Genomic DNA, 17,982 nt, shown 5'->3' with positions numbered 1-17,982 from the left:
CCGCACAGGTCTACCCAAAAGTTCAGACCATGTGCCTAAGTTCACAGTCCAATCTCTTCTTAAATTCAGACAGGCTCGGTGCAGTGACCACTTCCCTGGGGAGCCTGTTCCAGTGTGCAACCACCCTCTCTGTGAAGAACCCCCTCCTGACGTCCAGCCTAAATTTCCCCTGCCTCAGCTTAACCCCGTTCCCGCGGGTCCTGTCACTAGTGTTAATGGAGAAAAGGTCTCCTGCCTCTCGACACCCCCTTACGAGGAAGTTGTAGACTGTGATGAGGTCTCCCCTCAGCCTCCTCTTCTCCAGGCTGAACAGGCCCAGTGACCTCAGCCGTTCCTCGTACGTCTTCCCCTCCAGGCCTTTCACCATCTTCGTAGCCCTCCTCTGGACACTTTCCAACAGTTTCATGTCCTTTTTATACTGTGGTGCCCAGAACTGCACACAGTACTCGAGGTGAGGCCGCACCAGCGCAGAGTAGAGCGGGACAATCACCTCCCTTGACCTACTAGCGATGCCGTGCTTGATGCACCCCAGGACACGATTGGCCCTCCTGGCTGCCAGGGCACACTGCTGGCTCATATTCAACTTGCTGTCTACCACGACCCCCAGATCCCTCTCTTCTAGGCTGCTCTCCAGCGTCTCATCGCCCAGTCTGTATGTGCAGCCAGGGTTTCCCCATCCCAGGTGCAGGACCCGGCACTTGCTCTTATTGAACTTCATGCGGTTGGTGATCGCCCAGCTCTCCAACCTGTCCAGATCCCTCTGTAAGGCCTTTACGCCCTCATTTGAGTCCACAACTCCTCCAAGTTTGGTGTCATCAGCAAACTTGCTCAAAATACCCTCTATTGCTACATCCAGATCGTTTATAAAAATATTGAAAAGTACCGGCCCTAAAATGGAGCCTTGAGGGACCCCACTGGTGACCGCCTGCCAGCCTGACACAGCCCCATTTACCATAACCCTTTGGGCCCTGCCCGTTAGCCAATTGCTCACCCATCGTATGATGTTTTTATTTAGCTGTATGGTGGACATTTTGTCCAGTAGGATCCTATGGGAAACCGTGTCAAAAGCCTTGCTGAAGTCCAAAAAAATCACATCAGCTGGTTTCCCTTGGTCCACCATACGGGTGATCTTATCATAAAAGGAAATCAGGTTAGTTAGGCAGGACCTACCCTTCACAAACCCATGCTGGCTGGGACCAATGACTGCTTTGTCCCCCAGGTGCGCCTCAATAAGTCCGAGAACCAACTTCTCCATGATTTTACCAGGCACTGACGTGAGACTGACAGGCCTGTAATTGCTAGGGTCTTCTTTCTGACCCTTCTTGAAAATTGGCACAACATTTGCCAGCTTCCAGTCTACCGGGACCTCTCCAAATTCCCAGGATCGTTGAAAAATAATTGAGAGAGGTTCCGCGATGACGTCCGCCAGCTCTTTCAGCACCCGGGGATGAATCCCATCCGGACCCATGGACTTGTAGGGATCCAGGTGGAGTAGCAAATCCTGCACACGTTCAGGGTCAGTTGGGAGTTTGTCATCCCCACCGTCCCGGCCCTCCAGCTCAGGGCACCCTGGGTCCCGAAGCCCATCATCGGCATTGAAGACAGAGGCAAAGAAGGCATTAAGAGTCTCTGCGTTGCCTATGTCATTGTCTGTGAGGAGACCTTCCCTATCAAGGAGCGGCCCTATGTATTCTTTAGTTCTCCTTTTTCCATTTACATATCTAAAAAAAACCTTTTTATTTTCTCTCACAGACACAGCCAGCTTCAACTCTAGCTGTGCTTTGGCCACACGAACTTTCTCCCTACAAACACGAACAGCATCCCTGTATTCTTTCCATGACGCCTGGCCCTCCTTCCAGTAGCGAAACACTCTCTGTTTCCGCCTAATCTCCATTAGAACGTTCCTGGTCAGCCACGCCGGCCTCCTGCCCCGCCTGCCTGACTTGCGATATTTTGGAATTGCCTGATCTTGTGCTTCTAGGAGGCATCGCTTAAAGAGTGACCAGCACTGGTGGACATCGAGGCCTTCAAGAGCAGTTTCCCAGGGGACCTTGCTGACTAGTTCCCTGAGCAGCCTGAAGTCCGCTTTCCCCATATCTAGGGATGAGGTTTTGGTGGCACTTTTCCTTCTGTCACCATAAATTTTGAACTCAACCACTTAATGGTCGCTATGACTGAGGCGGCCACCAATCACCACATCTCCCACCAGACCCTCTCTGTTTTCTAGCAACAGGTCTAGGAGGGCTCCTTTCCTAGTTGGCTCCGTTAGCACCTGCACCAAGAAGTTATCATCTAGGTGCTTCATGAACCTCCTGGACTTGCTCGTGTCAGCCGTGTGGCACTCCCAGTTAGCATCCGGCAAGTTGAAGAAAATTTGATCAAAACCACAGAAGAGATTCAGTGTTGGATACAGAACTATGTGAGCAATCAGATATTAAGTTAGGCAGGATGTTCTTCAGCCACAAAGTTTGGTCCCAGTACAGGTCCCAGCTTCCCCCAAAATTATAGGATCATTTGAAGACTCGGAGAAGAGGCCTTATGGCATGAAGCTGTGAATGAAATTTAAATTGAAATAAGTCATACCATGTGTTTTATGTCATGCCAACCTTTAGTATTACTCCATAAAGCCAATCCTAACATAAATATGAATGTGTCAGCATTGCACAAGCACTGCCAAGTCATTTGCCCCTATCCAGATGCAGTTAGTGAAGGACTCTGCCACTGCCACTTCCCCCACACTAATCTGTGTGCCTTGGACCCGATGTGATATGCTGTTTGTATCCAACACTTCTCTACCAGCAATAGATGAAACAAAATGTCTCTAAAATAACAAGAGGTTCTCATGGAGCCCAAAAGATGACAGGGAAGAGAAGGTAAGAGACAGCTGAGAACTCGCAGTCCTTGAATGTAAAGACTGTAGGAAGTCAAGTCCATCCTGCCCTTTGCTTTGACAGAGGTAATCCTTACTGAACCCTTCTGCCACTTTGAACACAGGGGTGCCACTAATAATAGCTTTTAAGTCATTCCTTCTGTTAACTCTACTTTACAGTGCCTATTTATTGAATTACTGCCTATCCTTTTTTATATCTGTTTTCAAAACTGAGGAACATGGGGATAGGATTTGTCAAAGCAAAAATAGGTCATGGTTCAGTTGCCCAGGCTACATTGCAAACCGGGAAAAAAAAAAGGCTGCTAAGCTGCCTGTCACTAAACTCATCCTAATCTAAGAGTACCACAAGTTAAGTACACTTCATATTACAAAAATTCACGTTCCTAAGAAAATATTTATTTGCTATTCCAATGCTAAGGCTGCTTATTAGCATAACCAAATTTTATTACCTGTCATCATACATCCAAGATTTCAAAGCATTTTTTCCTTTAAATTGGACAGCATAATGCTTTTTAAGTTCAAGAAGTCTGGGTAGTGTTTTCCAGAACATATCCAACCCCGACCACTCTTTCTTTCCCTCCTCTTCATTAATCAAATGAGTACTCCACTTACAAGCACAAAGCAGCCTGCACACATTTTCCCCAGAGGAGATGTTTGCTATTGGCAGCCTGCAAACAGGGAACCCACGTCAGCATCTCCTTGGTCCATGGACTGCTGTCGTCGAGGGTCCGTGCTTATACTTAGGGGAGAATTTGGTCTGCAGCAGGTTCTCCTCTTCCACTGCTTCCTAAACCCCTCTGCTCTCCCTTTGCAGTATCACTGGTGATACCATGGGGTTGCCTATTCTGATATCACAGACCTAAGCTACAGCTGATTTAGCAACTTAGGTGAAAGTTTTTCTCATCTTTCTCAACTGTTATACAAGCTGCTATTTAATGACCACTGGATGGTTTATCTCCAAAGCAATGTCTATAACTGCAAGTAGGGGATTTTGCTTATCTTAAAGAATTACTTATTTCTATTTACTTTTATGATTTCCAACCCTTGTAACACACCTCACTTTTCAGCAAGTCTCTGATATGTACTTTCATGTATATATAAAAAAAGCCTAAACAATCTGCAATGAATCCCACAAAGTTCACCAAAGTAGGCCTACCATGTCAACACATGATTTAGGACCTGCCTTGCTGCTAGCTTGCCAAGAACACTTGCTTTTATTTCTCCCAAAACATAGCTGCTGTCCACAGCCTGTTCCAGCAGAAAATGGCACATTTCTTCTCAAGCCCTGCAGATTAAAGATATCAGCAAGAACAGCCATGATTAGATTAGACATAAGGAGGAAATTCTTCACTCAGAGGGTGCTGAGGACCTGGCACAGGCTGCACAGAGAAGCTGTGAATGCCCCACCCCTGGAGGTGTTCAAGGCCAGGCTGGATGGGGCTTTGAGCAACCTGGTCTGGCAGGAGGTGTCCCTGCTTATGGCAGGGGGGATTGGAACTGGATGGGCTTTAAGGTCCCTTCCAACCCAAACCTTTCCATGATTACAAATTCAGTGGTATACACTGATTCTGGCAGCTGAGGGGCTCCTGAAGATGCTGCAGCACAAATTGGGCTCTCCCAGGTTCATTGCTCATGCCACAGGGAGCAGAGCTGAGCACTGCCTCGTGGGGCAAGTGGAGGTCAATCACTACCAGCAGCGATGCTCTGACCCAGTACTGGTGGTGTGGATGCTGTAAGCCCTCTGGCAGCAGATGTTTCTGTGGCACGATGAGAAGGATTAACTTTCACATTTTCCTCTGCACCTCCTTGAACTGTGCCAGAGGTTATCTGCAGCTGGCTCAGGGACACATCCTGGTGACTTGGTTCATGCTCACATCTCACCGCATCCTCTCTGTACAGCACATCCTTACTATGCTGCAGTGTTACAGGTCCTTGCATTACTGAGAAAGCAGAAAGAAACTGGGATTTAAATATGAAAAATAAATAAATAAATAAATAAATAAATGCAGAACACAGATCTGAGCTGCTTTTGACTCTCTTGTCTTCAACATTTAAGGCTTCAAAATAATTGTGTTTCTCATTTGTGCCTTATGGGATGTGTCACACAGCTGAAATTTAAGAAACAAATTCCACCCTGTAGATTTAGTGAGTGAATTGGTCTGTTTGGTAGTGACTTGGCAACAGCTCCTGCAACAAACGTTACATCTACCCCAGGGGTGTCTTTTCTTCTCTGTTGAGAACTATCTTCTGACCGTTTGCTATCTCGTATCTTCTGTTTTCATAAGGAGCTTCGTCACTGCTGCTGGTGAGCACACCAGCTTTGCAGTGCTGTATTCAGGCTTGGAGTGCAGTTCTGAAAATATCTTTTAAAACTGAGATAGATTTAATTAATGTTGCTGAGCCCCCCACCCCAGCCTGAACTTCTGGGACATCAGACACATCACTATGAACAGCTTTAGCTAAGACCCCACGAGATCACAGCCATACAGTCAAGCCCTAGTTTGGGTAGAAGGTTATTTTGTTGTTGTTGTTGTTGTTGTTGTTTATAAAATGATACTGAAAGGAACAGAAGAGGAAGAAAGCCAAAGGAGCCTGTCCTAGTAAAGATGGGTGGGTTTCCATTCACTGATAAATATTATGTTAAAGTATGTGAGATATGAATTTGAGTGTCCCCCTAGCAATACTGTACTGTTCTCTGTGGCTTTGCTATCAGTGAAGAATACTAATTGCTGAACAACACAAAGGTCCCTACACAGCCATCAGACGTTAATGACCTCAACTTACTACACTGTGCTAGAGCCGCGCCACTGAGCTGCAGTGAAAGACCACACGCCCTTACTAATCCCCCTAGAAAAGTTACAATCAAAGAAGACATAGCAGTCTCCATAGAAACAACTGAAAATCTCCATTGATATCACAAATAACCAAATGGGCTCTGGCTGGAAATCCTGAGCTACAGGTGGAGCCCCGATCCTCCCCACAACTCCACTGAGGCCCAGAAGCCCACCTCAGCCCCAGTCAGGCCGCAGCGATGCTGGTCCCCAGCTCCACCACAGCAACCCCACGGAGCTTCTGAGGAAAAGAGCAGCATCACAGACAAACGTTATCAGGACAGGGAAAATGGAGCCCTGTGTGGTGGAACTGGGTCATTATGCTTGTCCTAAAGGAGGTGGAAGAGATGATACACAGCTCTCATCAGAGTGAAGATTTCAGGAGAGATAACATCTGCTTGTCTACTTGTTTCTTCTAGAAAGAGAAAGCCAGCTGCATGACAGGAAAGGGGGATTTCTGTGGGGTTTAGTATGACCAGGAGAGATACCACAAGAGCCAGAGGGCAAAGATTGCTCTCTGTAGCAGCAGAAGAGGGCTCACGTTAGACACAAATCAATTACACATCTGAATCTGACCAGGGAGCAAGAAGAGAGCAGGGAGCTTCACCAGGAGGTGAAGCTGAAGCTCCACACTCATCCTTTATGTCCTTCCTCTGGAAGACACTGAAGAAGAGAGGTCAGTCTGTGTTTGTAAAACAAAGCACAAATGGTCAAATTTGTCAGACATGGAAGATGTTTAAAGGCAGAATACCAGCAGAGGTGTCTGGCTTGGAGAGATCTGCTTGGAGCTCTGTGCTGCTGAGCCTTCCTCTGGCACCCAACCTGACATCACTGCAGCACTCTGCAGTCAAATTCCATGCTGCTGGCAGGACAGAAACATCATTGGCATCTAACGCTTGCCTCCTAGGGCCATTTCACAGTCAGTCCTGTCCTGCAGAATTTTTTCTTGCCTATGATCTTGGTCATTTTTACCCTTTATACCTCTATGCCTGCATCTATGCTCCTCTGCTACCCTAAATGTATTTTTTCCTCTTGCTATTTGCTGCCTTCAAGTTTTTCTAGAATGTTATTTTTTCCCACTTGAAGCACCATCAAACCACATAAAATACGTTTTTAATCTTTTTTCTGTTTTCTTTTTTTTTTTTTTCTGTAAAAATTCTTTCCAGCTCTTTCCTTTCTAATGACACTTTTCTCTGAAATCCCTCCAATTCGTCCATGTCAGTCTGCCCTCGATAAACCCAAGCCAGAGATACTGTTCCACCTGTGCCATCTACAGCTGGATCATCACCTCCCTGGTAGATAATGTTTTTGCCTCCATGTGTAGCCCCAAAATTACACTCTTTACTGCCAATACAAGCCCACGTCTAATTGGTTTCCCACTGCTATCTCTAGGGGTTTTTTTTCATTTCTAGTGCTCTCTAAGTATCTCTCTCCTGCAGAACAGCTGAGTCTCAGATTATTTTCCCCCAGATGTATGAGACTGCATTTTCCAAGCTGGATCTTTTCTGCTAATATTGCTCCCTATTTCTAACCTTTACCTCCCCTTCTGCCACTTCCACTCTTGTCAGTCTTCCCAGCTCCTTGCAAGACAGCATCCTCTGCTCATTTAGGGACACAGCATACCCTGAGCACAAAGCAAACCAAGGAACACACTGTGCCTTGAAGTTGACAATTTGTTCCCTTGTGAGAGGCATCTGTTAGCATGTATAGATAAACGGCAAATTATTTTTCCCTCCATGCTTGCTCCTTGTTTCTGGTTGGCATGCTACAGAGAAACAGAGGGCTAAAGCTGAGGGTCCCTCTCCCTCTTTGGTCCCCACGGCTGCTAACCCATCTGTGCAAAGGAAGCAGAGCTGTCCCACAGAAGCTCACCCTCCTCCTCCCATCTACAGATGCTCACCCATGTAGTTTGCATGGGGGAGGAGATGATCTTCTCCCTTGTTAGTGTGCTGCTTATGGTTTCTTACAGCTTGCCAGGGAAGCAACGCCACAAAAATAACCCAAACACACAGATCCCAGCCATCTCTCTCCAGGACTCTTTCCCATTTGTCATTTCTCCCTCTGTTTATCACCTTCCTTGCCAGTCTTAGGGAGTGTCACAGTGTGCACAGCCAAGAACTCCAAAATTTGCTTTTGTGGTTTGATGAATCAAAACCTCTCCTTTGTGAGACAGTTTTTTCTAGAAAGATTCACTATTCCTATACGATCTCCTACCAGATTAAATGAGGGTGCAGGTGTTTTCTAATCTTCATGTTGCTCTCTACCTCCCATCAGCACTCATGGTCAGTGCTTAGATAGACAGTTTGGATGCACTGACTTCAAATGCTATTTGTATGTTTTCACTCTCTTACTCTGTATCTTCCCTAGGCAGGGAATAGAGATTTTTTTCTTAACAGTTGCTCTCAGGATGAACCAAGACAGCATTGTATTCAGAACAATACAAATAAAAATGCAGACAAGAAACGTTATAAAGCTTAAATCCTCAAAGTAAAACATTAATTCTAAGCACCAGCTATTAAACTTTTATCTATTTTTTCCTGAAATCTCACATCATGCTAGCGTGCCAGCAGCCAACTATTGCCATGCTAGAACAACACACAGAAGCAGCTTCGAGCTCTGCTGGCCTTTGTGAAGCTGTTGGGGATATTTTGGATATTGAATTTTACCCAGAAAGGTTGGTGAAGAAATATTCTAGAGATTTATGTTTGTTTTTGGTACCCAATGCCAGAGTCCTTGAACCTGATTCTGAAGGCTACAGGGTGTCTTCTCACTTATGGTTCCTACATGAGCTATGGCAAATCTCAGCTTCCACTATTAGCCCCGAGGCATTTGGTCAGGTTATATGAGAAGAGATGCCATGGGAGTCAGGTGTATCTCTGTGGGTGCTGCTGCCACTATTCTCAATGAGAAGGGAGCACAGGTCGGCTGCAGTGCTGGGACCAATGCCTACAAGTGAAAGGGAGAGGAGGGGAAGGGGCAAAGCCTGAAGAGAATGGAGGGAGGCATGGAAAAGACTGAAGTCAAGAAACATGTTTGGGCAGAAAAATGCATCCCCATGGCCCTGCTGGAAGAGACCATGTGCATCCTTGTGGTTCTTCCTCTGAATTCCAGAATACTCAGCTCCTTTTCCCAAACACAATGCTTCTCTGAAAAGAGAGCTAAAAGCATAAGACTCCTCTTATAAAGGCTACAGTTCTGAAGAGCAATAACAAGCTATTTCTGCAGCCAAACGTGATGGATGAATGCATCTTGCATCAGGTCCTTGGAACTGCCTTCCCAACCCCTGGGAAAAAAAGAGAACGTAAACTGCCAGCAAAACCCTCAGGTGTCAGATGTATGAGGATAATAAGTATGCTATTAATGCTCTAAGCAAACAGCATAAGATAAAATATCCCTTTTCTCATGACAGGAATGTGGAACAATATATATGCATATATATATATGTGTGTATATACATATATATACACACAGAAAATGTCAGGCACTGCTTTGTTTTGCTTTTATAAAAACAAAAAATGAGATGTAATTTTCAAAAGGGGAAAGTTAATGAAAACTGCAAACACCAATTGGAAAGTGAATGCAAGGAGAGAGAACAGTGGCAATTTCTCTCTTTTTTCCTGATATCACGAAGGAAAAAATTAACAAAAGGTAGAAGCAAAATCTATGAAGTTATCTTTGCTTATTTCTAGCTGAGTTATATCTGACATGCCCATTGAAAATCTATGTGCCTTAATGCTGGATCTGGGCAGAAATAAAAGGTTTGCACTCTGAAAGGAGGAAAGAGAGAAAGGTACTGGTACTAACTCAGATGTGAGATTGTGAATCAGGACAGGATTCATCTTACCAAATGTAGACATCTAAACTGAGGAAGTGTCCAAGGGACATGCTTCAAAGGCACAACTCCTCTCATTCTGAAGTGCACATCTGAATCAAGGTGGATGGCTCTCACCTTGAAAATGTGTCATTCTGCATACTGACGGTGAAAAGAGTTCCTATTGGATATGTCTGTCTATACTGCAGATTCAAAAGCTAGTCAGAATGAGTTTAAAAAACTATTTAATTCAATGATATGCAGTAAGTGGCACAGGGAGCCAGTGTGAGAGCCAGGAATTTGCCCCTGCATCATTCAGAGCCGGTCAGAGATGATCTGTCCCTTGAACAGCCCCCACTTATGGGGCAGGGCTGAGGATTATGGACATGAGGCAAGAACTGGCACGGATGGCAACTTAAGAATTGAGCAGGAGACTTTTTTCAGTCCCTTATCCATGATAGCTGCAAGAAAGTAGAAAGAAGGGAAGAGGGAATACACACACAAATGCTGTCTTTTGGCTCATTTAAGCAGGTAATGTATCAACCACATCATTAAATCCTGAGAACTTCTCAGGGACTCTAAGATAGGAGACACGGTCCTTTGGATGCAGATATTACACACCCTGAACTCTACCAAAGGTATTACAGTGGTCTTATAGACTTCGCTCTTTTTCCCCAGGAACTCTCTGTGCAACTCTGAGCACTCAGTCTGAAGAGGAACATAACAGAACTAGAGAGGGAAGATTCAGAGAAGGGCAGCAAAACTGATGTGAGAAGAGGATGAAAATATTTGAACTGTGCATCTCTGCGGAGAAAGAAATAAGAAGACACATGAAGAAATACATAAAACAATGGAAATACATAAAACTGGGTGGATAAGAGAGATCAGATCACTTTCTTCACCTTAATTCAGGTCTGAGATTATTGCTCAGATCCACTGCAAAAGTGGATCTAACTCATAGTAACTTTTTCCTTTCCCATTCCCATTCCCATCCCCATACTTCTTCCTTCCTGTGCCCTTGCCCTTCCCCTTCTCTTTCCCTCCTCCCTTCCTTGGTTAGCATTCTGCTGGACTGGGGAGCAGACCACCTGCCTGCACAGCTACCCCAGATCAAACACTAACAGAACAACAGAGGATGGAAACGTGTGTTGGGTGTGGGCAGCCCCCCTGGCCCAGCAAGAGCACACATTAAGGCTGGCTGAGTCAGTCAAGGCATCCCATCTCAGTTTCTCCAGAACACAGCCAATGTTTTTAGCCAACATAAAATCCCCAAACTGGTTGGTTCTCAAAAAGGAATCAGACTTGAGAACATCTTCATCTTTCTGCTAGCAGACTGTGAATAACCACAACCCTCTGTTTGATTCCAGAAAGAGGAATATCCCAGGAGGAGCCAGTGCTCTGACTTCACAGTTTTAGGGAAGGGAACCCTCTGCCACTAATGTGGTTCTGCAAGGCAAAACTGTAAGCACTGGGGATAGAAAGCTTCAGTGGTAATACCAGTACTTTGCAAGTTCTCATGTTCCTCTGGAAACTTAAGAGAAATTAAAAAGTATATCCTTTTGGCTGTAGAATAAAGCTATTGTCAGACTCTTGTGACTCATATGAATCTATCAGAGGTACAGTCAATGCAACTGAAAGTGGATATTTTCAAAATTGAGGGGGAAAAAATTCTGCACAGAGAAGAATTGGATTGTGGAACTCGTTACAAGACACATTTGAGACCAAGATCTTGGCTCAATAAAAGAAAGCAAAGATTTTATTTAAAAGAAAAAAGAAAAGAAAAAAAAAAAAAACTTCTGGAATGTTATTTGTTTTATTTTTTAAGTACAGAAATGAACTTCATAGGACATTGCATTGATTCAGCAGCTCCTGAATTCTTGTACAAGACAACACTGCCAATAAGACAAATAAAATTCTTGTACAGAAGTACATCTTCTTGAGATCAGCAGGATAACTTTCAGTTTCCAAGAACAAGTTTACTCAGCAGTCTGTGTTCATACTGAAGAACAGCATAATCATCCTGCAGTCTTGTAAATGACATCGCTCTTGCACCCAAATCATTAATAAAGAATAAAGCAAAATAATATGAAAGTTATTAGAAATTAAATATGAAATTGCAAATTAGGCATCTTTTTAAAAGTTCTTATTCATTCATTTTATGTTGAAATGTCTAAACAATTCAATTAACCTCTTATATATCGTTATGCTCCCCATCACTCCAGATTTCCTATTTGCTTTGCTTTTCTCTGCAGTTGTCTTACCACTCTTTTAAATCCGTGCAAATTGTCTTACTTTTCACATTTATTTTTATTCACTTCACTTATTTCAAGAATTGTTGCTATGTTGACCATTACATTCCCTCCCACCTGTGATTTCTCTTTCTCAGGAGATAAATATATATTTTTTTTATTTATTATAGTATATGATAGGTAATTTAGTTTTTCCAAGGAAAGTTTGTTACTTCATATGTGAAAGACGTTTATTTTATGAACAGCAGGACCAAGGACTAAAAAGGCTAAAATGATCCTGCTCAAAATACCTGAATTGCTCAATCCCACATTGTTGCACTGATTTTAATATATCTCCACTTGGGAAGAAAATGATGTGATGATTTAGTGCTACATCCCATATGCATTAACAAAGATTTCCTGAACATAAACTCAAGAGAACTAAAGAGAGAAAAAATTGAATAACTGGGATGGTGACTTTTAAGCAGGATAACACAGAGAAGTAGAAGGCAATTCAGTCTGGATGGACATGCTAAATCATTATTCAATTGTCTGCAGGTCCACTGCCTTGTCTTCAGAGGAGTAAAAGAAAAACATGTTAAACGTACAAAGCTCAGGATTCTCACAAGAAGAAAACTGAACTGATCTGTAAGACCATTCAAGTCTCAGGAGTGAGGCAAATAATAAAAGATTATTTTTTTTTTTCCTGCAAGTAAACCTTGAGCTGTGCAACTGAAAGAATCTGAAAGTTTTATGCCTTGTTGGGTACTCCACTGGAGTACCATGGAGATACCATGGGTGGATTAGTTTAACTCTCACCAGTAGGGTAGATTACCAGGGTTTGTTGAAGCAACCACTGAATGTAGAAAACTTTGAGTCAAAGAAATGGCTCAGTGAGAGGCACTTGAACAGCTTTTTCTGTTTAAACACTCCTTCCTTTACCCCCTACTTTTCCTTGGAAAGGTACATGGTGACAGTAACCTGGATATTCATGAATTCTGATTTACCAGAGAAAGGCATAACAAGCAGCAGTTTGGAAGGTGTAACTTCAGATCAGCTTCTGAAGATCAAGTTGAGTTTATCACCTTCAAATCAGAAATCAGACATGCATTTAACCAAGAAAGTAATTCACCAAGAAAGTGATGATGCAGACTACTGTGGAAATTGCTGATTCTCCCTACTTTGATGTATTAAAGCCAGGGCTGAATGCCTTTTTGGCAAACAGCTTTATCCAAACATAAACATGACTGGGCTTGGTAAAGGGCACTACATAAAATGCAATTGCTTGTGATATATGGGCCATCAGACCAGATGAGCTAATCATCCCCTGTGGCATTCTGTTTTATAAATCTATTAACTAGAATTTGGGATATATAGAATAGAGAGACAGGAGGAGAAACTGTGATTGAGTTTGTATAATCAGTGCCCATGGACTCAATCATGTTCCTTTTGGAATTGTTGCCAAAAATCCCATTGTACAGGTAGTGCTTGCTACAAATCATGAAAGGAAAAGGCTTTTATAAATGGGGAGGCTGAGAAGGGAGAAGAAGCATTTGTTAGGTGCTGAATCTACAAATATTTAGGAACTTCTTTCTCTTTTGGGTTTAGAGAATTTAAATTCAATGGCAGTTGCCCCAATGGAAACAGAGACCTTTGCAATGACCTGTTGAGAAATAACAATAAATATATCAATAATCCAACAAATTGAACTTTGCCAAATGTAAACCCACTTTCCAATTTCTGTCCTATTTCTACCAAAACCAAACAACCTGAAATCTGACATGCCTCATCTTATGATACAGAATATTTTATTTGGAAAGCTTAACCAAAGCAACAGGAAATCGCTCTCAGACGGAGGAACAGCATAGCAGACCTGTCAATTACTCTTACTGTAAAATTTGTATTTTTTAAATGTCCTAATATTTCCTTTAATGCCAGCTCTCAGAATGAATTTACCTGAACTATCTGAACTATAATTTTCCTGTAGGGCTTAAAATGCAACAGACTTAAAGAAACAGCCCACTGGCCCGGGTACCTGTGAAAAACCCTGACCATAAAAAGGTTTTAACTGAGACAGAGACATTACTGAACTGAAAGCAGTAGCCAAGTTCCAGATGTTTAGAGCTCTCATGTAAATATAATCATTTCTGTGTCATATAGTATTATTATCTAATAGTCTCCAAAATACTGACTGTGTCTTCCTGCGTGATGTCCTTGTCTCTAAATTGAGGAGACATGGATTTGATGGATGAACCACCAATTGGATAAGGAAATGGCTGGACGCTCACACTCAAAATGTTGCGGTCAATGTTTCAATGTCCAGGTGGAGATCAGTAACCACCACAGTGGGGTGTTCCTCAGGGGTCAGTATTTGGACTGGAGCTGTTTGAGATCTTTGTCAGTTACATAGATGGTGAGACCGAGTGCATCCTCAGCAGGTTTGCCAATAACACCAAGCTGTGTGGTGTGGTTGACATGCTGGAGGGAATGGATGGCATCCAGAGGGGCCTGGACAGGCCTGAGAGGTGGGCCTGTGCAAAACTCATGAGGTTCAAGTCCAAATGCAAAGTCCTGCACCTTGGGCAATCCCAAGAACACATACAAACTGGGCAGAGAATGGATTGAGAGTGGGCCTGAGGAGAGGGACCAGGGGGCATTGGTGGATGAGAAGCTCAGCATGAACCAGCAATGTGCACTTGCAGCCCAGAAAGCCGACTGTATCCTGAGCTGCATCAAAAGCAGCGTGGTGAGCAGGCTGAGGGAGGGGATTGTCCCACTCTGCTCTTCTCTCCTGAGACCCCACCTGGAGCCCTGCATCCAGGTCTGGGACCTCCAGCACAAAAAGGACGTGGAAATATTAAAACGAGGCCAGAGGAGGGCCATAAGGATGATCAGAAGGCTGGAGCACCTCTCCCATGCTGGAGCACAGGTGGAGGGAGTTGGCATTGTTCAGCCTGGAAAAGAGAAGGTTCCAGAGAGACCTCATTGCAGCCTTCCAGTGCCTAAAGGGGGCCTACAGGGAAGCTCAAGAGGGACTCTTTGTCAGGGATGCAGTGATATGACAAGGGGGGATGGCTTTAAACTAAAACCACAGGCTGCAGCTCCGGTCCAGGGCCTGCTCCTGCGGGGGCTCTCCATGGGCCACAGCCTCCTCCAGGCCACATCCACCTGCTCCACCGGGGGCTCCTCCACGGGCTGCAGCGTGGAGATCTGCTCCATGTGGGACCCATGGGCAGCAGGGGAACTGCCTGCTCCACCAGGGGCCTCTCCATGGGCCGCAGGGGATCTTGTGCTTCATGCCTGGAGCAACTGCTGCCCTCCTGCTGCACTCACCTTGGGGGCTGCAGGGCTGCTTCTTTCTCAGTTCTCACCCCTCTCTCCCAGCTGCTGTAGCACAGCAGGAATTTTTTTTCCCCTTCCTTACCACTGCTCTCCCAGAGACCCACCCAAAATCGCTCATAGCTCAGCTCTGGCCAGCAGAGGATCCCTTTTGGGAGTCATCTGTAGCTGGCTCTGATCTGACATGCGGCAGCTGCTGGGCTCTGCTCACAGAGGCCACCCCTGCAGCCCCCCGACTACGAAAACCTTGCTTTATAAACTCAATACACCCAGCCACCAAATTTCACGGATTTTGCAGGCATCGTTGACAGGTCAACAATTAGATCTGGCAAAAATGGTCTGTGGCAAGGAAATATCCCTTAACTATAAAACTCCTGGCTCCTGTTCGCAAAAGAAAGAATGGGGCAGATTTATCCCAGTCTCTCAGAGTTTTGTTTCACCCATACCTATCTAGCCCTGTAACAATATGGTATTGCTATTGCTAGTAACAGGCCATTACCTCTGTGTTGAGTTTTCAAGACCTCAGGACTTAGCCTCATCACTAGCTCTTACTAAACTTTTCTTGACTTGCCTGGAGTTTTGTTTTAACTTGTTTTAGCTATCACAGCACTTTACTTAATTGGCCCGGTGTCTATGGCTTGTTTCTTTTATTTACATTTATCTTTGTATGGTACAGCTATAATTTTATACAGACAGAAATAGCAAGCATTTATTCTAGGTAGAGTGGGATATTTATGACCAACACAATGATGTGGTATAGAGAAATATAAGTCTGGCACAACAGCAAAGGTCTTGAGAAGTGGAGATAGAAGACATTAATTAAAGGAAATGCAGACCTATAGCTGGACAAATCTACTTCTAGGAGTAACTAAAAGAACAGTAATAAAAAAATGCCTAACATACATAAAAGAGACCAAATATAGTAAATTTAGATGTAACCTGGAGCTGCAGACCAATGAAGAAAGAGTAAAGGTAAAAAGAAAAGAAAGAGTAAAGTGCACTAGCAAACATAAAAATAGCCCCAAGTGGATCTTGGAGGGAGGAAGAAGAAGCCATCAACACAAGCATCATATTCCTCCCAGCAAACAACTGCAGATGCTGATGATTTGTCAAAAGATCTCTTGCACACACACACCACTACCAGAATGAGACCCAAAGAAATGGTAGAAGAGCAAGTGTTACACCAGGGAAAGGGGTAGAAAATAAGAACTTTATGCATAACTATTTTATTTATTTGAAAAAGTAAATCTAGCCTAATAATGATTACACTCATGATTTCAGTTATACTAACAAAAAGTTCTTGGCTTTACTTACATATAATATGTGCTTTCTTTTTTCCCATAAAAAAGATTTTGAGCCCAAGAACCCAAACAGCAGTGATTACTGTCCTCCAGCCCCTCCTTTAGGAGAAAGCACATATTAGGAATCTAAAATCTCTATCACACAGGCCCATGAAGGCTAAAGAACTGAGCCTATGTAATAAGTTGACAGGGTTGCTTGAGGTATCCTGCTATTCTTAGCAATAGAAGTAAGACTGAAGAGATTAATCAGATCAACTATTTCAACATTAATACTCAGTAACAAATGGCTTTTGCCAACAGATCATGATTTATCATCTTATGGATTTTATACCTAAAGGCAAAGTCCTTTCACACCCTTGACCGGGAGGACTAATGGACGGAACATCTCTGTGAGGAACAAAGCAATGTATCATGTCAAGTTCCCATCTCTGTTATTTGCTCTTTTTCTCTAATGAGCAACCCCCAAAGTCTAGACCTTACCCAGATCACTGACCGTCTTGTTGCTAAAATGGACAGAAATAATGTCATTCCAGTTATCCCATGTTTCCTTTTTCATTGGGTAGTTTCTAAATTCTTTCCTTCCTTCATCATGATAAACAAACGCTATGGCACAGGGTGAAACCACACAGTTCCCTTTCTCCAGCCAGAGTCAGACAGCCTATCTCACCAAGTGCAGCAGCTCATGACAGCTCTTTCATTCAGATCTGAAGGGAAACGAAGCAAGTTTCATGTCTAATCTTTAATTTCCCCTATGAAAACCTGAATAGAAATGCACGTCTGGCACAGATGCAAGAGTGATTCTTCTAGGCTTGTAGAAGAACCCCCTCACAAAAAAACACTGACCATTATCAATAAATCACTAAATCTGTCAGGAGATAAATAGCCATGTAATTGTGATCTCAAGAAGCTCCTATGTACTTTGCAGCACAGGTGAATTGGGAACTGGAAAAATAGCACAATTATCTTCAGCAGAAAAATCTCAAGTAGTGTGCAAACATTACTGGATGAAATCCCACAGTGTACTAATCAGATAGATGCTATACACCTCCTATGGCAGACTGGAAAACAGCACACAGCAGTTTTCTGCTTTGCTGAGGTCTCAGAATAAGTCAGCAGTGGAGCTGAGAACTGAAACAAGGATTTACAGGCACCTGTTCCAGCTACTGAAATGCCAGGAACAAGGATGAAAGTTTCAGAGTTAGGCCATGACCACAAAGATAACAGCAGACCAGTTTTCCTGCTAGTGTGGGCATGCAGGCATGTGTGTAATAGTAATATACAGAATCCCCCACATTTCAGAACAAACTTTCAGCTTGTAAGAAGTTAGATGTGTGCAAACAAGCTCAAAGCATCCATCCATCTACAGTGCAAGTCATTTCCTCAGACTTGTAATTAAATGTATTCTTCTTCCAAGAGAAACACCATGGCAGGTTCCTCTCTGGTGTTTGTGAGAAAAGAATTCACAATTAATTCACAAAATTGATACTCTTCTGTTTTTTTTAAAAAATAAATTTTAATAATAAACATTCAACAATTTTCAAGTACATTTTAACTCAGAAAAAAACATACTTTTCACAACCTT

The 17,982-nt window shown here is 43.5% G+C and overlaps 1 protein-coding gene across 1 annotated transcript in view; it reads right to left on the bottom strand.

Moving 5' to 3' along the window:
* Positions 1 to 17,982, bottom strand: part of DLG2 (discs large MAGUK scaffold protein 2) — a gene marked incomplete at its 5' end in the record, with an annotated part of 1,037,476 nt that overhangs the window by 958,987 nt on the left and 60,507 nt on the right. The window lies entirely within an intron of this gene.

The sequence above is a fragment of the Aythya marila genome (genome assembly GCF_965140915.1).
Source record: "Aythya marila genome assembly, chromosome: 1".
NCBI lineage: Eukaryota > Metazoa > Chordata > Aves > Anseriformes > Anatidae > Aythya > Aythya marila.
The sequence above is the reverse complement of the archived record's forward strand: the minus strand, read 5'-3'. Positions and strand labels throughout refer to the sequence as shown.